Genomic DNA, 25,159 nt, shown 5'->3' with positions numbered 1-25,159 from the left:
TTTGAGGGTTTGTTAGGGCGGACGAGGTCACCGCCGTCTATAGTCATAGTACATTTAGGGGGCAATGATTTGGTCATCTCCGGTAGACGACTTATCCTAGAGGCAATGCTTTCCACTGTAAGTTGGTTGGCGAGGAAAGTTCCGGGGTGCATAATTGCATGGTCTCATATGATCCCACGAAAAGTGTGGCGGGGGGCTGTTTCGATTCCTGCTTTGAACCATTCTGTTAGAAAACTTAATAACAAAGTGAGTAGGTTGTTCCGTTCCAAGACATTGCATTCTATCTCGCATGGTTGTATTAATGATGACAGTATGTATTTAGGGGATGGTGTGCATTTGTCTCGGGTGGGAAATGAGTTACTCATAGGAGACTTCTTAGCATGGTTAAAAACGTTGAAACATGACCTTTAGGTAGGAGTTGTGGGGGGTCCGGATAGCCGGTCAACTATCCGGCCTGTGGCGGTAAGGTCATGATCGGTGAGCACTAATTAGTAGATCCCTATGAGTGGGCGTCACCCAACACGGATGGGAGCGCTCGGGAGAGGTGGCCATTGGCCCCTCAATGGGGAGGCGGTCCCTTCTAAGGATGGGTCGCCGGAAGTAAAGGAAAGGCGGTCAAGGCCCCTTCCTTTGTAGGAGGGGTTACAGCCCCCTCCTGGGGAATTTCCCGGGGCCAGTGACATCTGCGACGGCAGATGCGGTAAGTTGTGTGGGGTTGGGATAAGGTCTACGATACCTTCTAGATACCTCACACGAGTATTCGAACGACCTTTAACTGGCGTCGAGTTTTTAGGTGCCCCCGTCAAGTCAAGGGAAATTGGTAGTAGTTGCACTTGAGGTACGCCTCCGTGCTGTCGCCCCTCCCAAGTGGGAGGGGTAAGTCTGGTTAGGGATCTTGACACCGGTTATGACCTTGCCGTTGGCCCTTAAACGTTAGGATGTACAATTTCAATATGTCAAGAAAATGTTTTGTAGGATGCTAGTTCGGCTAGGAGAACCTCTGTATTAGAGAATCTGTTAAGGTTAGCCAAACATCGCAATGTGGTAATGAAATTGTACATAACATGAAACGTTTAATGTTTTTAATTTTGTTTTAATAAATACGGCCGGGATGGTCACTCCATCCCACTTCCAAAAACTTCAAGAACTGTTTCCAGTTTCCCTCCTTTTGGGGATTGTGTTGAGAGGGGGTGGCGGGTATCTCGGCCATATGGAAAGGGGCGACCACTCGGTCCCCCCGAACTTATGGCAGAGTGCCTCGATCCCCCCGGGAAGCCATTTTGGGCGGGAGGCGCATCTCGGCTGGTATGCCCGAAGCGGCGTAGCTGGGGCGCGCCCTTTCCCGCCCTAGAGTGGGCTGGCCTAGACACTGACGCAGCCAGCCACGCCCTCGGGGCAGGCAGGGGCGGGTGTACGCCCGCCCCGAAGACGGATAAGAAGGGACGCAAGACCAGAAGACATCCTCTTGTTCTTGTGCTCTGAAGCTGCACCTCCTCGCTGCACGTGAGCTCGGGACAGAACGAAGAGCCAATTTTGACCCACCCACCAGCCCCTGAAGACAGCCAGTTGTTTGTAATAAAGTTGATTAATTCTGCTTTTCTTTCGTTTGCAGGTTGTAGTGTCATGTTGATGTTGAGTATAATAAAGAATGGTCTGTTTTGAGTACGTTTTGCCATTAAAATGATTCAGATATAGTGTTGATTTTTTAAGCATGCTCTTTCGGGCATAGTGGCCAATGTATTCTTAGGTTTAGTTAGCACTGTCGTATTTATTTTGGTAGGCGGTAAGGTCATGATCGGTGAGCACTAATTAGTAGATCCCTATGAGTGGGCGTCACCCAACACGGATGGGAGCGCTCGGGAGAGGTGGCCATTGGCCCCTCAATGGGGAGGCGGTCCCTTCTAAGGATGGGTCGCCGGAAGTAAAGGAAAGGCGGTCAAGGCCCCTTCCTTTGTAGGAGGGGTTACAGCCCCCTCCTGGGGAATTTCCCGGGGCCAGTGACATCTGCGACGGCAGATGCGGTAAGTTGTGTGGGGTTGGGATAAGGTCTACGATACCTTCTAGATACCTCACACGAGTATTCGAACGACCTTTAACTGGCGTCGAGTTTTTAGGTGCCCCCGTCAAGTCAAGGGAAATTGGTAGTAGTTGCACTTGAGGTACGCCTCCGTGCTGTCGCCCCTCCCAAGTGGGAGGGGTAAGTCTGGTTAGGGATCTTGACACCGGTTATGACCTTGCCGTTGGCCCTTAAACGTTAGGATGTACAATTTCAATATGTCAAGAAAATGTTTTGTAGGATGCTAGTTCGGCTAGGAGAACCTCTGTATTAGAGAATCTGTTAAGGTTAGCCAAACATCGCAATGTGGTAATGAAATTGTACATAACATGAAACGTTTAATGTTTTTAATTTTGTTTTAATAAATACGGCCGGGATGGTCACTCCATCCCACTTCCAAAAACTTCAAGAACTGTTTCCAGTTTCCCTCCTTTTGGGGATTGTGTTGAGAGGGGGTGGCGGGTATCTCGGCCATATAGCACAGAACAGAGTGTTAAAGTCGGGGATGGAAGAGGATGAAAATGGGAAGTTTACTTATGGAGAAAACTGAGAAATGTCCTGTGTGCAGACACCAGTGTTTGACGATTGAATACATTTAAATAATGCCTCTAGACTGCAAGTGTTTATCTGTGCCTCAGTGGCCTAATGGATAAGGCACTGGCCTCCTAAGCCAGGGATTGTGGGTTCGAGTCCCATCTGAGGTGAAAACCAATATCCACTCTTACTTTTCCAGAAAAATTGATATATTTATTACATGCTTCCGCTCAGAAGCTTATGTGGTATTAGGAACTTTGAAATGGTACCATTTTACTTCTGTACTCTTCAGAGTCATGTTGGTGTTCTGAAACTACAAAGTAGATTTTTAAACACCTATCTTTGTCAGATGCAACTTTGACCCGGCAGAAGATATTCCTTTGGAAAAAATTATTTGAATTGGATTGGTGTAACTGTTGTTTCTAGAGGTGGTGACAGGCTTTCAGCTACTTGAATAGGGCAAGTCAGGATTCATGAAACGTATACAACCTTTGAGCATGTGTAAATTGGCATATCCAGAAAGGAGCAGTTTTTACTACTGTCAAAACAGTTTCTCTCCACCTCTAGAAATATCCAGAGCTATGTAAAGCATACAACTGAGCTTTATTCTCATGAAGAAAGAGGTTTAAATGCAAAAAAGAAAACAAAAGCTTATCGTACTGGAGACATTTTCATTATATAGATTCCAAAAGAGTGCTTTAATTGAAAGGAGCTGAAAACACACAATGGGATGTAAACCTAAATAACTGTCAATATCATATTTCCCATCCTTGCATACCACCTACATTATAAAAATAAGCACAGCAGGACATATGACCGTGTGGCCTAATGGATAAGGCGTCTGACTTCGGATCAGAAGTTTGAGGGTTTGAGTCCCTTCGTGGTCGGTTTTTGCCAATGGTCACACAACTCAGATTTCCATTCAGAATGGAAGCAGGCTCTTCCAATCCTCTTATAGCCATCATGTTCTCATTCCTAATTATTCATGAAGTGGAGTACATAATGCACAGTCATTTAGATTGCATCTTCAGCCTAAAATCTTGTCCATGTTAGTGGCATTAAGAAGTGCTTCAATGTACACGCACTGAATATGTAATAGGGTTGCAGAATTTTGACTTGACAGAATGGGTTTTTAGCTTAAGGGTGTGAAGATGAAATGCAAGGTGTGTAAGTATGTGTTCATGGAGTGCTTCAAGTGTAAAAATCTGTATGATTTGTGCAGTTAAAGTGCTAATTTTGCCTACGAGAAAGAAAAGTACTACAGAAGAATGATAAAGGATTGGCACATTGGCTGCCTTTGCTGATGACACAGTTGGCTAATTTGTAAAGCATTGGCATATTAAGTTGCAGAGTGTGGTTGAACTTGGTTAGGAGACTTGGTGCCTGTTTCTGTGTCCTGCTGAAGACAAGGACGGCTTGATACCACTGTCAAAGCCCAGTTTATTGAGAAAAGCATCCAGGAAAGAAGAAGTGTTGAGTCGAAAGTGGTTCTCCTCCAATTTCTCTCCACTTGCTCGAAATGCAGAGCCTCCATTATAGCACAGAACAGAGTGTTAAAGTAGGGGATGGAAGAGGATGAAAATGGGAAGTTTACTTATGGAGAGAACTGAGAAATGTCCTGTGTGCAGACACTAGTGTTTGACGATTGAATACATTTATATAATGCCTCTAGACTGCAAGTGTTTATCTGTGCCTCAGTGGCCTAATGGATAAGGCACTGGCCTTCTAAGCCAGGGATTGTGGGTTCAAGTCCCATCTGAGGTGAAAACCAATATCCACTATTACTTTTCTAGAAAAATGTATATATTTATTACATGCTTCCGCTCAGAAGCTTATGAGGTATTAGGAACTTTGAAATGGTACCATTTTACTTCTGTACTCTCCAGACTCATGTTGGTGTTCTGAAACTACAAAGTAGATTTTTAAACACCTATCTTTGTCAGATGCAACTTTGACCGGGCAGAAGATATTCCTTTTGAAAAAATGATTTGAATTGGATTGGTGTAACTGTTGTTTCTAGAGGTGGTGACAGGCTTTCAGCTACTTGAATAGGGCCAGGCAGGATTCATGAAACGCATACAACCTTTGAGCATGTGTAAATTGGCATATCCAGAAAGGAGCAGTTTGTACTACTGTCAAAACAGTTTCTCTCCACTTCTGGAAATATCCAGAGCTATGTAAAGCATACAACTGAGCTTTAATCTCATGAAGAAAGAGGTTTAAATGCAAAAAAGAAAACAAAAGCTTATCGTACTGGTGACATTTTCATTATATAGATTCCAAAAGAGAGCTTTAATTGAAAGGAGCTGAAAACACACAATGGGATGTAAACCTAAATAACTATCAATATCATATTTCCCATCCTTGCATATCACCTACATTATAAAAATAAGCACAGCAGGACATATGACCGCGTGGCCTAATGGATAAGGCATCTGACTTTGGATCAGAAGATTGAGGGTTCGAGTCCCTTCGTGGTCGGTTTTTGCCAATGGTCACACAACTCAGATTTCCATTCAGAATGGAAGCAGGCTCTTCCAATACTCTTATAGCCATCATGTTCTCATTCCTAATTATTCATGAAGTGGAGTACATACTGCACAGTCATTTAGATTGCATCTTCAGCCTAAAATCTTGTTCATGTTAGTGGCATTAAGAAGTGCTTCTATGTACACGCACGGAATATGTAATAGGGTTGCAGAATTTTGACTTGACAGAATGGGTTTTTAGCTTAAGGGTGTGTAGATGAAATGCAAGGTGTGTAAGTATGTGTTCATGGAGTGCTTCAAGTGTAAAATCTGTATGATTTGTGCAGTTAAAGTGCTAATTTTGCCTACGAGAAAGAGAAGTACTACAGAAGAATTATAAAGGATTGGCATATTGGCTGCCTTTGCTGATGACACAGTTGGCTAATTTGTGAAGCATTGGTCTATTAAGTTGCAGAGTGTGGTTGAACTTGGTTAGGAGACTTGGTGCCTGTTTCTGTGTCCTGCTGAAGACAAGGACGGCTTGATACCACTGTCAAAGCCCAGTTTATTGAGAAACGCATCCAGGAAAGAAGAAGTGTTGAGTCGAGAGTGGCTCTCCTCCAATTTCTCTCCACTTGCTCGAAATGCAGAGCGTCTATTATAGCACAGAACAGAGTGTTAAAGTCGGGGATAGAAGAGGATGAAAATGGGAAGTTTACTTATGGAGAGAACTGAGAAATGACCTGTGTGCAGACACCAGTGTTTGACGATTGAATACATTTAAATAATGCCTCTAGACTGCAAGTGTTTATCTGTGCCTCAGTGGCCTAATGGATAAGGCACTGGCCTCCTAAGCCAGGGATTGTGGGTTCGAGTCCCATCTGAGGTGAAAACCAATATCCACTCTTACTTTTCCAGAAAAATTGATATATTTATTACATGCTTCCGCTCAGAAGCTTATGTGGTATTAGGAACTTTGAAATGGTACCATTTTACTTCTGTACTCTTCAGAGTCATGTTGGTGTTCTGAAACTACAAAGTAGATTTTTAAACACCTATCTTTGTCAGATGCAACTTTGACCCGGCAGAAGATATTCCTTTGGAAAAAATTATTTGAATTGGATTGGTGTAACTGTTGTTTCTAGAGGTGGTGACAGGCTTTCTGCTACTTGAATAGGGCAAGTCAGGATTCATGAAACGTATACAACCTTTGAGCGTGTGTAAATTGGCATATCCAGAAAGGAGCAGTTTTTACTACTGTCAAAACAGTTTCTCTCCACCTCTAGAAATATCCAGAGCTATGTAAAGCATACAACTGAGCTTTATTCTCATGAAGAAAGAGGTTTAAATGCAAAAAAGAAAACAAAAGCTTATCGTACTGGTGACATTTTCATTATATAGATTCCAAAAGAGTGCTTTAATTGAAAGGAGCTGAAAACACACAATGGGATGTAAACCTAAATAACTATCAATATCATATTTCCCATCCTTGCATACCACCTACATTATAAAAATAAGCACAGCAGGACATATGACCGCGTGGCCTAATGGATAAGGCGTCTGACTTTGGATCAGAAGATTGAGGATTCGAGTCCCTTCGTGGTCGGTTTTTGCCAATGGTCACACAACTCAGATTTCCATTCAGAATGGAAGCAGGCTCTTCCAATACTCTTATAGCCATCATGTTCTCATTCCTAATTATTCATGAAGTGGAGTACATACTGCACAGTCATTTAGATTGAATCTTCAGCCTAAAATCTTGTTCATGTTAGTGGCATTAAGAAGTGCTTCTATGTACACGCACGGAATATGTAATAGGGTTGCAGAATTTTGACTTGACAGAATGGGTTTTTAGCTTAAGGGTGTGTAGATGAAATGCAAGGTGTGTAAGTATGTGTTCATGGAGTGCTTCAAGTGTAAAATCTGTATGATTTGTGCAGTTAAAGTGCTAATTTTGCCTACGAGAAAGAGAAGTACTACAGAAGAATTATAAAGGATTGGCACATTGGCTGCCTTTGCTGATGACACAGTTGGCCAATTTGTGAAGCATTGGTCTATTAAGTTGCAGAGTGTGGTTGAACCTGGTTAGGAGACTTGGTGCCTGTTTCTGTGTCCTGCTGAAGACAAGGACGGCTTGATACCACTGTCAAAGCCCAGTTTATTGAGAAAAGCATCCAGGAAAGAAGAAGTGTTTTATCGAAAGTGGTTCTCCTCCAATTTCTCTTCACTTGCTCGAAATGCAGAGCCTCCATTATAGCACAGAACAGAGTGTTAAAGTCGGGGATGGAAGAGGATGAAAATGGGAAGTTTACTTATGGAGAGAACTGAGAAATGTCCTGTGTGCAGACACCAGTGTTTGACGATTGAATACATTTATATAATGCCTCTAGACTGCAAGTGTTCATATGTGCCTCAGTGGCCTAATGGATAAGGCACTGGCCTCCTAAGCTAGGGATTGTGGGTTCGAGTCCCATCTGAGGTGAAAACCAATATCCACTCTTACTTTTCCAGAAAAATTGATATATTTATTACATGCTTCCGCTCAGAAGCTTATGTGGTATTAGGAACTTTGAAATGGTACCATTTTACTTCTGTACTCTTCAGAGTCATGTTGGTGTTCTGAAACTACAAAGTAGATTTTTAAACACCTATCTTTGTCAGATGCAACTTTGACCCGGCAGAAGATATTCCTTTGGAAAAAATGATTTGAATTGGATTGGTGTAACTGTTGTTTCTAGAGGTGGTGACAGGCTTTCAGCTACTTGAATAGGGCAAGTCAGGATTCATGAAACGTATACAACCTTTGAGCGTGTGTAAATTGGCATATCCAGAAAGGAGCAGTTTTTACTACTGTCAAAACAGTTTCTCTCCACTTCTAGAAATATCCAGAGCTATGTAAAGCATACAACTGAGCTTTATTCTCATGAAGAAAGAGGTTTAAATGCAAAAAAGAAAACAAAAGCTTATCGTACTGGTGACATTCTCATTATATAGATTCCAAAAGAGTGCTTTATTTGAAAGGAGCTGAAAAAACACAATGGGATGTAAACCTAAATAACTATCAATATCATATTTCCCATCCTTGCATACCACCTACATTATAAAAATAAGCACAGCAAGACATATGACTGCGTGGCCTAATGGATAAGGCGTCTGACTTCGGATCAAAAGATTGAGGGTTCGAGTCCCTTTGTGGTCGGTTTTTGCCAATGGTCACACAACTCAGCTTTCCATTCAGAATGGAAGCAGGCTCTACCAATACTCTTATAGCCATCATGTTCTCATTCCTAATTATTCATGAAGTGGAGTACATACTGCACAGTCATTTAGATTGCATCTTCAGCCTAAAATCTTGTCCATGTTAGTGGCATTAAGAAGTGCTTCTATGTATATGCACTGAATATGTAATAGGGTTGCAGAATTTTGACTTGACAGAATGGGTTTTTAGCTTAAGGGTGTGTAGATGAAATGCAAGGTGTGTAAGTATGTGTTCATGGAGTGCTTCAAGTATAAAATCTGTATGATTTGTGCAGTTGAAGTGCTAATTTTGCCTACGAGAAAGAAAAGTACTACAGAAGAATTATAAAGGATTGGCACATTGGCTGCCTTTGCTGATGATACAGTTGGCTAATTTGCAAAGCATTGGTATATTAAGTTGCAGAGTGTGGTTGAACTTGGTTAGGAGACTTGGTGCCTGTTTCTGTGTCCTGCTGAAGACAAGGACGGCTTGATACCACTGTCAAAGCCCAGTTTATTGAGAAAAGCATCCAGGAAAGAAGAAGTGTTGAGTCGAAAGTTGTTCTCCTCCAATTTCTCTCCACTTGCTCGAAATGCAGAGCCTCCATTATAGCACAGAACAGAGTGTTAAAGTCGGGCATGGAAGAGGATGAAAATGGGAAGTTTACTTATGGAGAGAACTGAGAAATGTCCTGTGTGCAGACACCAGTGTTTGACGATTGAATACATTTAAATAATGCCTCTAGACTACAAGTGTTTATCTGTGCCTCAGTGGCCTAATGGATAAGGCACTGGCCTCCTAAGCCAGGGATTGTGGGTTCGAGTCCCATCTGAGGTGAAAACCAATACCCACTCTTACTTTTCTAGAAAAATTGATATATTTATTACATGCTTCCGCTCAGAAGCTTATGAGGTATTAGGAACTTTGAAATGGTACCATTTTACTTCTGTACTCTTCAGCGTCATGTTGGTGTTCTGAAACTACAAAGTCGATTTTTAAACACCTATCTTTGTCGGATACAACTTTGACCCGTCAGAAGATATTCCTTTGGAAAAAATGATTTGAATTGGATTGGTGTAACTGTTGTTTCTAGAGGTGGTGACAGGCTTTCAGCTACTTGAATAGGGCAAGTCAGGATTCATGAAACGTATACAACCTTTGAGCGTGTGTAAATTGGCATATCCAGAAAGGAGCAGTTTGTACTACTGTCAAAACAGTTTCTCTCCACTTCTGGAAATATCCAGAGCTATGTAAAGCATACAACTGAGCTTTAATCTCATGAAGAAAGAGGTTTAAATGCAAAAAAGAAAACAAAAGCTTATCGTACTGGTGACATTTTCATTATATAGATTCCAAAAGAGTGCTTTAATTGAAAGGAACTGAAAACACACAATGGGATGTAAACCTAAATAACTATCACTATCATATTTCCCATCCTTGCATACCACCTACATTATGAAAATAAGCACAGCAGGACATATGACTGCGTGGCCTAATGGATAAGGTGTCTGACTTCGGATCAGAAGATTGAGAGTTCGAGTCCCTTCGTGGTCGGTTTTTGCCAATGGACACACAACTCAGCTTTCCGTTCAGAATGGAAGCAGGCTCTTCCAATACTCTTATAGCCATCATGTTCTCATTCCTAATTATTCATGAAGTGGAGTACATACTGCACAGTCATTTAGATTGCATCTTCAGCCTAAAATCTTGTCCATGTTAGTGGCATTAAGAAGTGCTTCTATGTACACGCACTGAATATGTAATAGGGTTGCAGAATTTTGACTTGACAGAATGGGTTTTTAGCTTAAGGGTGTGTAGATGAAATGCAAGGTGTGTAAGTATGTGTTCATGGAGTGCTTCAAGTTTAAAAATCTGTATGATTTGTGCAGTTAAAGTGCTAATTTTGCCTACGAGAAAGAAAAGTACTACAGAAGAATTATAAAGGATTGGCACATTGGCTGCCTTTGCTGATGACACAGTTGGCTAATTTGTAAAGCATTGGTCTATTAAGTTGCAGAGTGTGGTTGAACTTGGTTAGGAGACTTGGTGCCTGTTTCTGTGTCCTGCTGAAGACAAGGACGGCTTGATACCACTGTCAAAGCCCAGTTTATTGAGAAAAGCATCCAGGAAAGAAGAAGTGTTGAGTCGAAAGTGGTTCTCCTCCAATTTCTCTCCACTTGCTCGAAATGCAGAGCCTCCATTATAGCACAGAACAGAGTGTTAAAGTCGGGGATGGAAGAGGATGAAAATGGGAAGTTCACTTATGGAGAGAACTGAGAAATGTCCTGTGTGCAGACACCAGTGTTTGACGGTTGAATACATTTAAATAATGCCTCTAGACTGCAAGTGTTCATCTGTGCCTCAGTGGCCTAATGGATAAGGCACTGGCCTCCTAAGCCAGGGATTGTGGGTTCGAGTCCCATCTGAGGTGAAAACCAATATCCACTATTACTTTTCTAGAAACATTTATTTATTTATTACATGCTTCCCCTCAGAAGCTTATGAGGTATTAGGAACTTTGAAATGGTACCATTTTACTTCTGTACTCTCCGGACTTATGTTGGTGTTCTGAAACTACAAAGTAGATTTTTAAACACCTATCTTTGTCAGATGCAACTTTGACCCAGCAGAAGATATTCCTTTGGAAAAAATGATTTGAATTGGATTGGTGTAACTGTTGTTTCTAGAGGTGGTGACAGGCTTTCAGCTACTTGAATAGGGCAAGTCAGGATTCATGAAACACATACAACCTTTGAGCGTGTGTAAATTGGCATATCCAGAAAGGAGCAGTTTGTACTACTGTCAAAACAGTTTCTCTCCACTTCTGGAAATATCCAGAGCTATGTAAAGCATACAACTGAGCTTTAATCTCATGAAGAAAGAGGTTTAAATGCAAAAAAGAAAACAAAAGCTTATCGTACTGGTGACATTTTCATTATATAGATTCCAAAAGAGTGCTTTAATTGAAAGGAACTGAAAACACACAATGGGATGTAAACCTAAATAACTATCACTATCATATTTCCCATCCTTGCATACCACCTACATTATGAAAATAAGCACAGCAGGACATATGACTGCGTGGCCTAATGGATAAGGCGTCTGACTTCGGATCAGAAGATTGAGGGTTCGGGTCCCTTCGTGGTCAGTTTTTGCCAATGGTAACACATCTCAGATTTTCATTCAGAATGGAAGCAGGCTCTTCCAATACTCTTATAGCCATCATGTTCTCATTCCTAATTATTCATGAAGTGGAGTCCATACTGCACAGTCATTTAGATTGCATCGTCAGCCTAAAATCTTGTTCATGTTAGTGGCATTAAGAAGTGCTTCTATGTACACGCATGGAATATGTAATAGGGTTGCAGAATTTTGACTTGACAGAATGGGTTTTTAGCTTAAGGGTGTGTAGATGAAATGCAAGGTGTGTAAGTATGTGTTCATGGAGTGCTTCAAGTGTAAAATCTGTATGATTTGTGCAGTTAAAGTGCTAATTTTGCCTACGAGAAAGAGAAGTACTACAGAAGAATTATAAAGGATTGGCACATTGGCTGCCTTTGCTGATGACACAGTTGGCTAATTTGTGAAGCATTGGTCTATTAAGTTGCAGAGTGTGGTTGAACTTGGTTAGCAGACTTGGTGCCTGTTTCTGTGTCCTGCTGAAGACAAGGACGGCTTGATACCACTGTCAAAGCCCAGTTTATTGAGAAAAGCATCCAGGAAAGAAGAAGTGTTGAGTCGAGAGTGGTTCTCCTCCAATTTCTCTCCACTTGCTCAAAATGCAGAGAGTGCATTATAGCACAGAACAGAGTGTTAAAGTCGGGGATGGAAGAGGATAAAAATGGGAAGTTTACTTATGGAGAGAACTGAGAAATGTCCTGTGTGCAGACACCACTATTTGACGATTGACTACATTTAAATAATGCCTCTAGACTGCAACTGTTTATCTGTGCCTCAGTGGCCTAATGGATAAGGCACTGGCCTCCTAAGCCAGGGATTGTGGGTTCGAGTCCCATCTGAGGTGAAAACCAATATCCACTCTTACTTTTCCAGAAAAATTGATATATTTATTACATGCTTCCGCTCAGAAGCTTATGTGGTATTAGGAACTTTGAAATGGTACCATTTTACTTCTGTACTCTTCAGAGTCATGTTGGTGTTCTGAAACTACAAAGTAGATTTTTAAACACTTATCTTTGTCAGATGCAACTTTGACCCGGGAGAAGATATTCCTTTGGAAAAAATTATTTGAATTGGATTGGTGTAACTGTTGTTTCTAGAGGTGGTGACAGGCTTTCAGCTACTTGAATAGGGCAAGTCAGGATTCATGAAACGTATACAACCTTTGAGCGTGTGTAAATTGGCATATCCAGAAAGGAGCAGTTTTTACTACTGTCAAAACAGTTTCTCTCCACCTCTAGAAATATCCAGAGCTATGTAAAGCATACAACTGAGCTTTATTCTCATGAAGAAAGAGGTTTAAATGCAAAAAAGAAAACAAAAGCTTATCGTACTGGTGACATTTTCATTATATAGATTCCAAAAGAGTGCTTTAATTGAAAGGAGCTGAAAACACACAATGGGATGTAAACCTAAATACCTATCAATATCATATTTCCCATCCTTGCATATCACCTACATTATAAAAATAAGCACAGCAGGACATATGACTGCGTGGCCTAATGGATAAGGCGTCTGACTTCGGATCAGAAGATTGAGGGTTCGAGTCCCTTCGTGGTCGGTTTTTGCCAATGGTCACACAACTCAGATTTCCATTCAGAATGGAAGCAGGCTCTTCCAATACTCTTATAGCCATCATGTTCTCATTCCTAATTATTCATGAAGTGGAGTACATACTGCACAGTCATTTAGATTGCATCTTCAGCCTAAAATCTTGTTCATGTTAGTGGCATTAAGAAGTGCTTCTATGTACACGCACGGAATATGTAATAGGGTTGCAGAATTTTGACTTGACAGAATGGGTTTTCAGCTTAAGGGTGTGTAGATGAAATGCAAGGTGTGTAAGTATGTGTTCATGGAGTGCTTCAAGTGTAAAAATCTGTATGATTTGTGCAGTTAAAGTGCTAATTTTGCCTACGAGAAAGAGAAGTACTACAGAAGAATTATAAAGGATTGGCACATTGGCTGGCTTTGCTGATGACACAGTTGGCTAATTTGTGAAGCATTGGTCTATTAAGTTGCAGAGTGTGGTTGAACTTGGTTAGGAGACTTGGTGCCTGTTTCTGTGTCCTGCTGAAGACAAGGACGGCTTGATACCACTGTCAAAGCCCAGTTTATTGAGAAAAGCATCCAGGAAAGAAGAAGTGTTGAGTCGAAAGTGGTTCTCCTCCAATTTCTCTCCACTTGCGTGAAATGCAGAGCCTCCATTATAGCACAGAAAAGAGTGTTAAAGTCGGGGATGGAAGAGGATGAAAATGGGAAGTTTACTTATGGAGAGAACTGAGAAATGTCCTGTGTGCAGACACCACTATTTGACGATTGTATACATTTAAATAATGCCTCTAGACTGCAACTGTTTATCTGTTCCTCAGTGGCCTAATGGATAAGGCACTGGCCTCCTAAGCCAGGGATTGTGGGTTCGAGTCCCATCTGAGGTGAAAACCAATATCCACTCTTACTTTTCCAGAAAAATTTATATGTTTATTACATGCTTCCGCTCAGAAGCTTATGTGGTATTAGGAACTTTGAAATGGTACCATTTTACTTCTGTACTCCCCGGACTCATGTTGGTGTTCTGAAACTACAAAGTAGATTTTTAAACACCTATCTTTGTCAGATGCAACTTTGACCCGGCAGAAGATATTCCTTTGGAAAAAATGATTTGAATTGGATTGGTGTAACTGTTGTTTCTAGAGGTGGTGACAGGCTTTCAGCTACTTGAATAGGGCAAGGCAGGATTCATGAAACATATACAACCTTTGAGCGTGTGTAAATTGGCTTATCCAGAAAGTAGCAGTTTGTACTACTGTCAAAACAGTTTCTCTCCACTTCTGGAAATATCCAGAGCTATGTAAAGCATACAACTGAGCTTTAATCTCATGAAGAAAGAGGTTTAAATGCAAAAAAAGAAAACAAAAGCTTATCGTACTGGTGACATTCTCATTATATAGATTCCAAAAGAGTGATTTAATTGAAAGGAGCTGAAAAAACACATTGGGATGTAAACCTAAATAACTATCAATATCATATTTCCCATCCTTGCATACCACCTACATTATAAAAATAAGCACAGCAGGACATATGACAGCGTGGCCTGATGGATAAGGTGTCTGACTTCGGATCAGAAGATTGAGGGTTCGAGTCCCTTCGTGGTCGGTTTCTGCCAATGGACACACAACTCAGCTTTCCGTTCAGAATGGAAGCAGGCTTTTCCAATACTCTTATAGCCATCATGTTCTCATTCCTAATTATTCATGAAGTGGAGTACATACTGCACAGTCATTTAGATTGCATCTTCAGCCTAAAATCTTGTCCATGTTAGTGGCATTAAGAAGTGCTTCTATGTACACGCACTGAATATGTAATAGGGTTGCAGAATTTTGACTTGACAGAATGGGTTTTTAGCTTAAGGGTGTGTAGATGAAATGCAAGGTGTGTAGGTATGTGTTCATGGAGTGCTTCAAGTTTAAAAATCTGTATGATTTGTGCAGTTAAAGTGCTAATTTTGCCTACGAGAAAGAAAAGTACTACAGAAGAATTATAAAGGATTGGCACATTGGCTGCCTTTGCTGATGACACAGTTGGCTAATTTGTAAAGCATTGGTCTATTAAGTTGCAGAGTATGGTTGAACTTGGTTAGGAGACTTGGTGCCTGTTTCTGTGTCCTGCTGAAGACAAGGACGGCTTGATACCACTGTCAAAGCCCAGTTTATTGAGAAAAGCATCCAGGAAAGAAGAAGTGTTGAGTCGAAAGTGGTTCTCCTCCAATTTCTCTCCACTTGCTCGAAATGCAGAGCCTCCATTATAGCACAGAACAGAGTGTTAAAGTCGGGGATGGAAGAGGATGAAAATGGGAAGTTTACTTATGGAGAGAACTGAGAAATGTCCTGTGTGCAGACACCACTATTTGACGATTGTATACATTTAAATAATGCCTCTAGACTGCAACTGTTTATCTGTTCCTCAGTGGCCTAATGGATAAGGCACTGGCCTCCTAAGCCAGGGATTGTGGGTTCGAGTCCCATCTGAGGTGAAAACCAATATCCACTCTTACTTTTCCAGAAAAATGTATATGTTTATTACATGCTTCCGCTCAGAAGCTTATGTGGTATTAGGAACTTTGAAATGGTACCATTTTACTTCTGTACTCCCCGGACTCATGTTGGTGTTCTGAAACTACAAAGTAGATTTTTAAACACCTATCTTTGTCAGATGCAACTTTGACCCGGCAGAAGATATTCCTTTGGAAAAAATGATTTGAATTGGATTGGTGTAACTGCTGTTTCTAGAGGTGGTGACAGGCTTTCAGCTACTTGAATAGGGCAAGGCAGGATTCATGAAACGTATACAACCTTTGAGCGTGTGTAAATTGGCTTATCCAGAAAGGAGCAGTTTGTACTACTGTCAAAACAGTTTCTCTCCACTTCTGGAAATATCCAGAGCTATGTAAAGCATACAACTGAGCTTTAATCTCATGAAGAAAGAGGTTTAAATGCAAAAAAAGAAAACAAAAGCTTATCGTACTGGTGACATTCTCATTATATAGATTCCAAAAGAGTGCTTTAATTGAAAGGAGCTGAAAAAACACAATGGGATGTAAACCTAAATAACTATCAATATCATATTTCCCATCCTTGCATACCACTTACATTATAAAAATAAGCACAGCAGGACATATGACAGCGTGGCCTGATGGATAAGGTGTCTGACTTCGGATCAGAAGATTGAGGGTTCGAGTCCCTTCGTGGTCGGTTTTTGCCAATGGACACACAACTCAGTTTTCCGTTCAGAATGGAAGCAGGCTCTTCCAATACTCTTATAGCCATCATGTTCTCATTCCTAATTATTCATGAAGTGGAGTACATACTGCACAGTCATTTAGATTGCATCTTCAGCCTAAAATCTTGTCCATGTTAGTGGCATTAAGAAGTGCTTCTATGTACACGCACTGAATATGTAATAGGGTTGCAGAATTTTGACTTGACAGAATGGGTTTTTAGCTTAAGGGTGTGTAGATGAAATGCAAGGTGTGTAGGTATGTGTTCATGGAGTGCTTCAAGTTTAAAAATCTGTATGATTTGTGCAGTTAAAGTGCTAATTTTGCCTACGAGAAAGAAAAGTACTACAGAAGAATTATAAAGGATTGGCACAATGGCTGCCTTTGCTGATGACACAGTTGGCTAATTTGTAAAGCATTGGTCTATTAAGTTGCAGAGTATGGTTGAACTTGGTTAGGAGACTTGGTGCCTGTTTCTGTGTCCTGCTGAAGACAAGGACGGCTTGATACCACTGTCAAAGCCCAGTTTATTGAGAAAAGCATCCAGGAAAGAAGAAGTGTTGAGTCGAAAGTGGTTCTCCTCCAATTTCTCTCCACTTGCTCGAAATGCAGAGCCTCCATTATAGCACAGAGTAGAGTGTTAAAGTCGGGGATGGAAGAGGATGAAAATGGGAAGTTTACTTATGGAGAGAACTGAGAAATGTCCTGTGTGCAGACACCAGTGTTTGACGGTTGAATACATTTAAATAATGCCTCTAGACTGCAAGTGTTCATCTGTGCCTCAGTGGCCTAATGGATAAGGCACTGGCCTCCTAAGCCACGGATTGTGGGTTCGAGTCCCATCTGAGGTGAAAACCAATATCCACTATTACTTTTCTAGAAAAATGTATTTATTTATTACATGCTTCCCCTCAGAAGCTTATGAGGTATTAGGAACTTTGAAATGGTACCATTTTACTTCTGTACTCTCCGGACTTATGTTGGTGTTCTGAAACTACAAAGTAGATTTTTAAACACCTATCTTTGTCAGATGCAACTTTGACCCAGCAGAAGATATTCCTTTGGAAAAAATGATTTGAATTGGATTGGTGTAACTGTTGTTTCTAGAGGTGGTGACAGGCTTTCAGCTACTTGAATAGGGCAAGTCAGGATTCATGAAACACATACAACCTTTGAGCGTGTGTAAATTGGCATATCCAGAAAGGAGCAGTTTGTACTACTGTCAAAACAGTTTCTCTCCACTTCTGGAAATATCCAGAGCTACGTAAAGCATACAACTGAGCTTTAATCTCATGAAGAAAGAGGTTTAAATGCAAAAAAGAAAACAAAAGCTTATCGTACTGGTGACATTTTCATTATATAGATTCCAAAAGAGTGCTTTAATTGAAAGGAGCTGAAAACACACAATGAGATGTAAACCTAAATAACTATCAATATCATATTTCCCATCCTTGCATACTACCTACATTATAAAAATAAGCACAGCAGGACATATGACTGCGTGGCCTAATGGATAAGGTGTCTGACTTCGGATCAGAAGATTGAGGGTTCGACTCCCTTCGTGGTCGGTTTTTGCCAATGGACACACAACTCAGCTTTCTGTTCAGAATGGAAGCAGGCTCTTCCAATACTCTTATAGCCATCATGTTCTCATTCCTAATTATTCATGAAGTGGAGTACATACTGCACAGTCATTTAGATTGCATCTTCAGCCTAAAATCTTGTCCATGTTAGTGGCATTAAGAAGTGCTTCTATGTACATGCACTGAATATGTAATAGGGTTGCAGAATTTTGACTTGACAGAATGGGTTTTTAGCTTAAGGGTGTGTAGATGAAATGCAAGGTGTGTAAGTATGTGTTCATGGAGTGCTTCAAGTGTAAAAATCTGTATGATTTGTGCAGTTAAAGTGCTAATTTTGCCTACGAGAAAGAAAAGTACTACAGAAGAATTATAAAGGATTGGCACATTGGCTGCCTTTGCTGATGACACAGTTGGCTAATTTGTAAAGCATTGGTCTATTAAGTTGCAGAGTGTGGTTGAACTTGGTTAGGAGACTTGGTGCCTGTTTCTGTGTCCTGCTGAAGACAAGGACGGCTTGATACCACTGTCAAAGCCCAGTTTATTGAGAAAAGCATCCAGGAAAGAAGAAGTGTTTTATCGAATGTGGTTCTCCTCCAATTTCTCTTCACTTGCTCGAAATGCAGAGCCTCCATTATAGCACAGAACAGAGTGTTAAAGTCGGGGATGGAAGAGGATGAAAATGGGAAGTTTACTTATGGAGAGAACTGAGAAATGTCCTGTGTGCAGACACCAGTGTTTGACGATTGAATACATTTATATAATGCCTCTAGACTGCAAGTGTTCACATGTGCCTCAGTGGCCTAATGGATAAGGCACTGGCCTCCTAAGCTAGGGATTGTGGGTTCGAGTCCCATCTGAGGTGAAAACCAATATCCACTCGTACTTTTCCAGAAAAATTGATATATTTATTACATGCTTCCGCTCAGAAGCTTATGTGGTATTAGGAACTTTGAAATGGTACCATTTTACTTCTGTACTCTTCAGAGTCATGTTGGTGTTCTGAAACTACAAAGTAGATTTTTAAACACCTATCTTTGTCAGATGCAACTTTGACCCGGCAGAAGATATTCCTTTGGAAAAAATGATTTGAATTGGATTGGTGTAACTGTTGTTTCTAGAGGTGGTGACAGGCTTTCAGCTACTTGAATAGGGCAAGTCAGGATTCATGAAACGTATACAACCTTTGAGCATGTGTAAATTGGCATATCCAGAAAGGAGCAGTTTTTACTACTGTCAAAACAGTTTCTCTCCACTTCTAGAAATATCCAGAGCTATGTAAAGCATACAACTGAGCTTTATTCTCATGAAGAAAGAGGTTTAAATGCAAAAAAGAAAACAAAAGCTTATCGTACTGGTGACATTCTCATTATATAGATTCCAAAAGAGTGCTTTATTTGAAAGGAGCTGAAAAAACACAATGGTATGTAAACCTAAATAACTATCAATATCATATTTCCCATCCTTGCATACCACCTACATTATAAAAATAAGCACAGCAAGACATATGACTGCGTGGCCTAATGGATAAGGCGTCTGACTTCGGATCAGAAGATTGAGGGTTCGAGTCCCTTTGTGGTCGGTTTTTGCCAATGGTCACACAACTCAGCTTTCCATTCAGAATGGAAGCAGGCTCTACCAATACTCTTATAGCCATCATGTTCTCATTCCTAATTATTCATGAAGTGGAGTACATACTGCACAGTCATTTAGATTGCATCTTCAGCCTAAAATCTTGTCCATGTTAGTGGCATTAAGATGTGCTTCTATGTATATGCACTGAATATGTAATAGGGTTGCAGAATTTTGACTTGACAGAATGGGTTTTTAGCTTAAGGGTGTGTAGATGAAATGCAAGGTGTGTAAGTATGTGTTCATGGAGTGCTTCAAGTATAAAATCTGTATGATTTGTGCAGTTGAAGTGCTAATTTTGCCTACGAGAAAGAAAAGTACTACAGAAGAATTATAAAGGATTGGCACATTGGCTGCCTTTGCTGATGATACAGTTGGCTAATTTGCAAAGCATTGGTATATTAAGTTGCAGAGTGTGGTTGAACTTGGTTAGGAGACTTGGTGCCTGTTTCTGTGTCCTGCTGAAGACAAGGACGGCTTGATACCACTGTCAAAGCCCAGTTTATTGAGAAAAGCATCCAGGAAAGAAGAAGTGTTGAGTCGAAAGTGGTTCTCCTCCAATTTCTCTCCACTTGCTCGAAATGCAGAGCCTCCATTATAGCACAGAACAGAGTGTTAAAGTCGGGCATGGAAGAGGATGAAAATGGGAAGTTTACTTATGGAGAGAACTGAGAAATGTCCTGTGTGCAGACACCAGTGTTTGACGATTGAATACATTTAAATAATGCCTCTAGACTGCAAGTGTTTATCTGTGCCTCAGTGGCCTAATGGATAAGGCACTGGCCTCTTAAGCCAGGGATTGTGGGTTCGAGTCCCATCTGAGGTGAAAACCAATACCCACTCTTACTTTTCCAGAAAAATTGATATATTTATTACATGCTTCCGCTCAGAAGCTTATGAGGTATTAGGAACTTTGAAATGGTACCATTTTACTTCTGTACTCTTCAGCGTCATGTTGGTGTTCTGAAACTACAAAGTAGATTTTTAAACACCTATCTTTGTCGGATACAACTTTGACCCGTCAGAAGATATTCCTTTGGAAAAAATGATTTGAATTGGATTGGTGTAACTGTTGTTTCTAGAGGTGGTGACAGGCTTTGAGCTACTTGAATAGGGCAAGTCAGGATTCATGAAACGTATACAACCTTTGAGCGTGTGTAAATTGGCATATCCAGAAAGGAGCAGTTTGTACTACTGTCAAAACAGTTTCTCTCCACTTCTGGAAATATCCAGAGCTATGTAAAGCATACAACTGAGCTTTAATCTCATGAAGAAAGAGGTTTAAATACAAAAAAGAAAACAAAAGCTTATCGTACTGGTGACATTCTCATTATATAGATTCCAAAAGAGTGCTTTAATTGAAAGGAGCTGAAAAAACACAATGGGATGTAAACCTAAATAACTATCAATATCATATTTCCCATCCTTGCATACCACCTACATTATAAAAATAAGCACAGCAGGACATATGACCGCGTGGCCTAATGGATAAGGTGTCTGACTTCGGATCAGAAGATTGAGGGATCGAGTCCCTTCGTGGTCGGTTTTTGCCAATGGTCACACAACTCAGCTTTCCATTCAGAATGGAAGCAGGCTCTTCCAATACTCTTATAGCCATCATGTTCTCATTCCTAATTATTCATGAAGTGGAGTACATACTGCACAGTCATTTAGATTGCATCTTCAGCCTAAAATCTTGTCCATGTTAGTGGCATTAAGAAGTGCTTCTATGTACACGCACTGAATATGTAATAGGGTTGCAGAATTTTGACTTGACAGAATGGGTTTTTAGCTTAAGGGTGTGTAGATGAAATGCAAGGTGTGTAAGTATGTGTTCATGGAGTGCTTCAAGTGTAAAAATCTGTATGATTTGTGCAGTTAAAGTGCTAATTTTGCCTACGAGAAAGAAAAGTACTACAGAAGAATTATAAAGGATTGGCACATTGGCTGCCTTTGCTGATGACACAGTTGGCTAATTTGTAAAGCATTGGTCTATTAAGTTGCAGAGTGTGGTTGAACTTGGTTAGCAGACTTGGTGCCTGTTTCTGTGTCCTGCTGAAGAGAAGGACGGCTTGATACCACTGTCAAAGCCCAGTTTATTGAGAAAAGCATCCAGGAAAGAAGAAGTGTTGAGTCGAAAGTGGTTCTCCTCCAATTTCTCTCCACTTGCGCGAAATGCAGAGCCTCCATTATAGCACAGAACAGAGTGTTAAAGTCGGGGATGGAAGAGGATGAAAATGGGAAGTTTACTTATGGAGAGAACTGAGAAATGTCCTGTGTGCAGACACCAGTGTTTGACGATTGAATACATTTAAATAATGCCTCTAGACTGCAGGTGTTCATCTGTGCCTCAGTGGCCTAATGGATAAGGCACTGGCCTCCTAAGCCAGGGATTGTGGGTTCGAGTTCCATTTGAGGTGAAAACCAATATCCAGTATTAACTTTCTTGAAAAATTTATATATTTATTACATGCTTCCGCTCAGAAGCTTATGAGGTATTAGAATCTTTGAAATGGTACCATTTTATTTCTGTACTCCCCGGACTCATGTTGGTGTTCTGAAACTACAAAGTAGATTTTTAAACACCTATCTTTGTCAGATGCAACTTTGACCCGGCAGAAGATATTCCTTTGGAAAAAATGATTTGAATTGGATTGGTGTAACTGTTGTTTCTAGAGGTGGTGACAGGCTTTCAGCTACTTGAATAGGGCAAGGCGGAATTCATGAAACGTATACAACCTTTGAGCGTGTGTAAATTGGCTTATCCATAAAGGAGCAGTTTGTACTACTGTCAAAACAGTTTCTCTCCACTTCTGGAAATATCCAGAGCTATGTAAAGCATACAACTGAGCTTTAATCTCATGAAGAAAGAGGTTTAAATGCAAAAAAAGAAAACAAAAGCTTATCGTACTGGTGACATTCTCATTATATAGATTCCAAAAGAGTGCTTTAATTGAAAGGAGCTGAAAAAACACAATGGGATGTAAACCTAAATAACTATCAATATCATATTTCCCATCCTTGCATACCACCTACATTATAAAAATAAGCACAGCAGGACATATGACAGCGTGGCCTGATGGATAAGGTGTCTGACTTTGGATCAGAAGATTGAGGGTTCGAGTCCCTTCGTGGTCGGTTTTTGCCAATGGACACACAACTCAGCTTTCCGTTCAGAATGGAAGCAGGCTCTTCCAATACTCTTATAGCCATCATGTTCTCATTCCTAATTATTCATGAAGTGGAGTACATACTGCACAGTCATTTAGATTGCATCTTCAGCCTAAAATCTTGTCCATGTTAGTGGCATTAAGAAGTGCTTCTATGTACACGCACTGAATATGTAATAGGGTTGCAGAATTTTGACTTGACAGAATGGGTTTTTAGCTTAAGGGTGTGTAGATGAAATGCAAGGTGTGTAAGTATGTGTTCATGGAGTGCTTCAAGTTTAAAAATCTGTATGATTTGTGCAGTTAAAGTGCTAATTTTGCCTACGAGAAAGAAAAGTACTACAGAAGAATTATAAAGGATTGGCACATTGGCTGCCTTTGCTGATGACACAGTTGGCTAATTTGTAAAGCATTGGTATATTAAGTTGCAGAGTGTGGTTGAACTTGGTTAGCAGACTTGGTGCCTGTTTCTGTGTCCTGCTGAAGAGAAGGACGGCTTGATACCACTGTCAAAGCCCAGTTTATTGAGAAAAGCATCCAGGAAAGAAGAAGTGTTGAGTCGAAAGTGGTTCTCCTCCAATTTCTCTCCACTTGCGCGAAATGCAGAGCCTCCATTATAGCACAGAACAGAGTGTTAAAGTCGGGGATGGAAGAGGATGAAAATGGGAAGTTTACTTATGGAGAGAACTGAGAAATGTCCTGTGTGCAGACACCAGTGTTTGACGATTGAATACATTTAAATAATGCCTCTAGACTGCAGGTGTTCATCTGTGCCTCAGTGGCCTAATGGATAAGGCACTGGCCTCCTAAGCCAGGGATTGTGGGTTCGAGTTCCATTTGAGGTGAAAACCAATATCCAGTATTAACTTTCTTGAAAAATTTATATATTTATTACATGCTTCCGCTCAGAAGCTTATGAGGTATTAGAATCTTTGAAATGGTACCATTTTATTTCTGTACTCCCCGGACTCATGTTGGTGTTCTGAAACTACAAAGTAGATTTTTAAACACCTATCTTTGTCAGATGCAACTTTGACCCGGCAGAAGATATTCCTTTGGAAAAAATGATTTGAATTGGATTGGTGTAACTGTTGTTTCTAGAGGTGGTGACAGGCTTTCAGCTACTTGAATAGGGCAAGGCGGAATTCATGAAACGTATACAACCTTTGAGCGTGTGTAAATTGGCTTATCCATAAAGGAGCAGTTTGTACTACTGTCAAAACAGTTTCTCTCCACTTCTGGAAATATCCAGAGCTATGTAAAGCATACAACTGAGCTTTAATCTCATGAAGAAAGAGGTTTAAATGCAAAAAAAGAAAACAAAAGCTTATCGTACTGGTGACATTCTCATTATATAGATTCCAAAAGAGTGCTTTAATTGAAAGGAGCTGAAAAAACACAATGGGATGTAAACCTAAATAACTATCAATATCATATTTCCCATCCTTGCATACCACCTACATTATAAAAATAAGCACAGCAGGACATATGACAGCGTGGCCTGATGGATAAGGTGTCTGACTTTGGATCAGAAGATTGAGGGTTCGAGTCCCTTCGTGGTCGGTTTTTGCCAATGGACACACAACTCAGCTTTCCGTTCAGAATGGAAGCAGGCTCTTCCAATACTCTTATAGCCATCATGTTCTCATTCCTAATTATTCATGAAGTGGAGTACATACTGCACAGTCATTTAGATTGCATCTTCAGCCTAAAATCTTGTCCATGTTAGTGGCATTAAGAAGTGCTTCTATGTACACGCACTGAATATGTAATAGGGTTGCAGAATTTTGACTTGACAGAATGGGTTTTTAGCTTAAGGGTGTGTAGATGAAATGCAAGGTGTGTAAGTATGTGTTCATGGAGTGCTTCAAGTTTAAAAATCTGTATGATTTGTGCAGTTAAAGTGCTAATTTTGCCTACGAGAAAGAAAAGTACTACAGAAGAATTATAAAGGATTGGCACATTGGCTGCCTTTGCTGATGACACAGTTGGCTAATTTGTAAAGCATTGGTATATTAAGTTGCAGAGTGTGGTTGAACTTGGTTAGGAGACTTGGTGCCTGTTTCTGTGTCCTTCTGAAGACAAGGACGGCTTGATACCACTGTCAAAGCCCAGTTTATTGAGAAAAGCATCCAGGAAAGAAGAAGTGTTGAGTCGAGAGTGGTTCTCCTCCAATTTCTCTCCACTTGCTCAAAATGCAGAGAGTCCATTATAGCACAGAACATAGTGTTAAAGTCTGGGATGGAAGAGGATGAAAATGGGAAGTTTACTTATGGAGAGAACTGAGAAATGTCCTGTGTGCAGACACCACTATTTGACGATTGAATACATTTAAATAATGCCTCTAGACTGCAACTGTTTATCTGTGCCTCAGTGGCCTAATGGATAAGGCACTGGCCTCCTAAGCCAGGGATTGTGGGTTCGAGGCCCATCTGAGGTGAAAACCAATATCCACTCTTACTTTTCCAGAAAAATTGATATATTTATTACATGCTTCCGCTCATAAGCTTATGTGGTATTAGGA

General features: G+C 40.6%; 20 non-coding genes across 20 annotated transcripts; all 20 read left to right on the top strand.

Moving 5' to 3' along the window:
* Positions 1 to 2,687: 2,687 nt before the first annotated feature.
* Positions 2,688 to 2,760, top strand: TRNAR-CCU (transfer RNA arginine (anticodon CCU)). The gene has a single exon. It is a non-coding gene; the product is annotated as a tRNA-Arg (tRNA).
* A 644-nt stretch (positions 2,761 to 3,404) lies between these two features.
* On the top strand, positions 3,405 to 3,477 carry TRNAR-UCG (transfer RNA arginine (anticodon UCG)). Its single transcript has one exon. It is a non-coding gene; the product is annotated as a tRNA-Arg (tRNA).
* Positions 3,478 to 4,281: 804 nt separating this feature from the next.
* On the top strand, positions 4,282 to 4,354 carry TRNAR-UCU (transfer RNA arginine (anticodon UCU)). Its single transcript has one exon. It is a non-coding gene; the product is annotated as a tRNA-Arg (tRNA).
* A 644-nt stretch (positions 4,355 to 4,998) lies between these two features.
* TRNAQ-UUG (transfer RNA glutamine (anticodon UUG)) lies at positions 4,999 to 5,071 on the top strand. The gene has a single exon. It is a non-coding gene; the product is annotated as a tRNA-Gln (tRNA).
* An 803-nt stretch (positions 5,072 to 5,874) lies between these two features.
* On the top strand, positions 5,875 to 5,947 carry TRNAR-CCU (transfer RNA arginine (anticodon CCU)). Its single transcript has one exon. It is a non-coding gene; the product is annotated as a tRNA-Arg (tRNA).
* Positions 5,948 to 7,467: 1,520 nt separating this feature from the next.
* Positions 7,468 to 7,540, top strand: TRNAR-CCU (transfer RNA arginine (anticodon CCU)). The gene has a single exon. It is a non-coding gene; the product is annotated as a tRNA-Arg (tRNA).
* A 644-nt stretch (positions 7,541 to 8,184) lies between these two features.
* Positions 8,185 to 8,257, top strand: TRNAR-UCG (transfer RNA arginine (anticodon UCG)). Its single transcript has one exon. It is a non-coding gene; the product is annotated as a tRNA-Arg (tRNA).
* An 803-nt stretch (positions 8,258 to 9,060) lies between these two features.
* TRNAR-CCU (transfer RNA arginine (anticodon CCU)) lies at positions 9,061 to 9,133 on the top strand. The gene has a single exon. It is a non-coding gene; the product is annotated as a tRNA-Arg (tRNA).
* A 1,521-nt stretch (positions 9,134 to 10,654) lies between these two features.
* Positions 10,655 to 10,727, top strand: TRNAR-CCU (transfer RNA arginine (anticodon CCU)). Its single transcript has one exon. It is a non-coding gene; the product is annotated as a tRNA-Arg (tRNA).
* Positions 10,728 to 11,371: 644 nt separating this feature from the next.
* On the top strand, positions 11,372 to 11,444 carry TRNAR-UCG (transfer RNA arginine (anticodon UCG)). The gene has a single exon. It is a non-coding gene; the product is annotated as a tRNA-Arg (tRNA).
* An 803-nt stretch (positions 11,445 to 12,247) lies between these two features.
* Positions 12,248 to 12,320, top strand: TRNAR-CCU (transfer RNA arginine (anticodon CCU)). The gene has a single exon. It is a non-coding gene; the product is annotated as a tRNA-Arg (tRNA).
* A 644-nt stretch (positions 12,321 to 12,964) lies between these two features.
* TRNAR-UCG (transfer RNA arginine (anticodon UCG)) lies at positions 12,965 to 13,037 on the top strand. Its single transcript has one exon. It is a non-coding gene; the product is annotated as a tRNA-Arg (tRNA).
* Positions 13,038 to 13,841: 804 nt separating this feature from the next.
* Positions 13,842 to 13,916, top strand: TRNAR-CCU (transfer RNA arginine (anticodon CCU)). The gene has a single exon. It is a non-coding gene; the product is annotated as a tRNA-Arg (tRNA).
* Positions 13,917 to 15,436: 1,520 nt separating this feature from the next.
* On the top strand, positions 15,437 to 15,511 carry TRNAR-CCU (transfer RNA arginine (anticodon CCU)). Its single transcript has one exon. It is a non-coding gene; the product is annotated as a tRNA-Arg (tRNA).
* A 1,520-nt stretch (positions 15,512 to 17,031) lies between these two features.
* On the top strand, positions 17,032 to 17,104 carry TRNAR-CCU (transfer RNA arginine (anticodon CCU)). Its single transcript has one exon. It is a non-coding gene; the product is annotated as a tRNA-Arg (tRNA).
* Positions 17,105 to 17,748: 644 nt separating this feature from the next.
* TRNAR-UCG (transfer RNA arginine (anticodon UCG)) lies at positions 17,749 to 17,821 on the top strand. Its single transcript has one exon. It is a non-coding gene; the product is annotated as a tRNA-Arg (tRNA).
* An 804-nt stretch (positions 17,822 to 18,625) lies between these two features.
* Positions 18,626 to 18,698, top strand: TRNAR-CCU (transfer RNA arginine (anticodon CCU)). Its single transcript has one exon. It is a non-coding gene; the product is annotated as a tRNA-Arg (tRNA).
* A 644-nt stretch (positions 18,699 to 19,342) lies between these two features.
* Positions 19,343 to 19,415, top strand: TRNAR-UCG (transfer RNA arginine (anticodon UCG)). The gene has a single exon. It is a non-coding gene; the product is annotated as a tRNA-Arg (tRNA).
* A 1,520-nt stretch (positions 19,416 to 20,935) lies between these two features.
* TRNAR-UCG (transfer RNA arginine (anticodon UCG)) lies at positions 20,936 to 21,008 on the top strand. The gene has a single exon. It is a non-coding gene; the product is annotated as a tRNA-Arg (tRNA).
* A 3,994-nt stretch (positions 21,009 to 25,002) lies between these two features.
* TRNAR-CCU (transfer RNA arginine (anticodon CCU)) lies at positions 25,003 to 25,075 on the top strand. Its single transcript has one exon. It is a non-coding gene; the product is annotated as a tRNA-Arg (tRNA).
* Positions 25,076 to 25,159: the final 84 nt, after the last annotated feature.

The sequence above is a fragment of the Lissotriton vulgaris genome, chromosome 5, assembly GCF_964263255.1.
Source record: "Lissotriton vulgaris chromosome 5, aLisVul1.2, whole genome shotgun sequence".
NCBI lineage: Eukaryota > Metazoa > Chordata > Amphibia > Caudata > Salamandridae > Lissotriton > Lissotriton vulgaris.
This window is presented reverse-complemented; position numbering and strand designations above follow the sequence as displayed.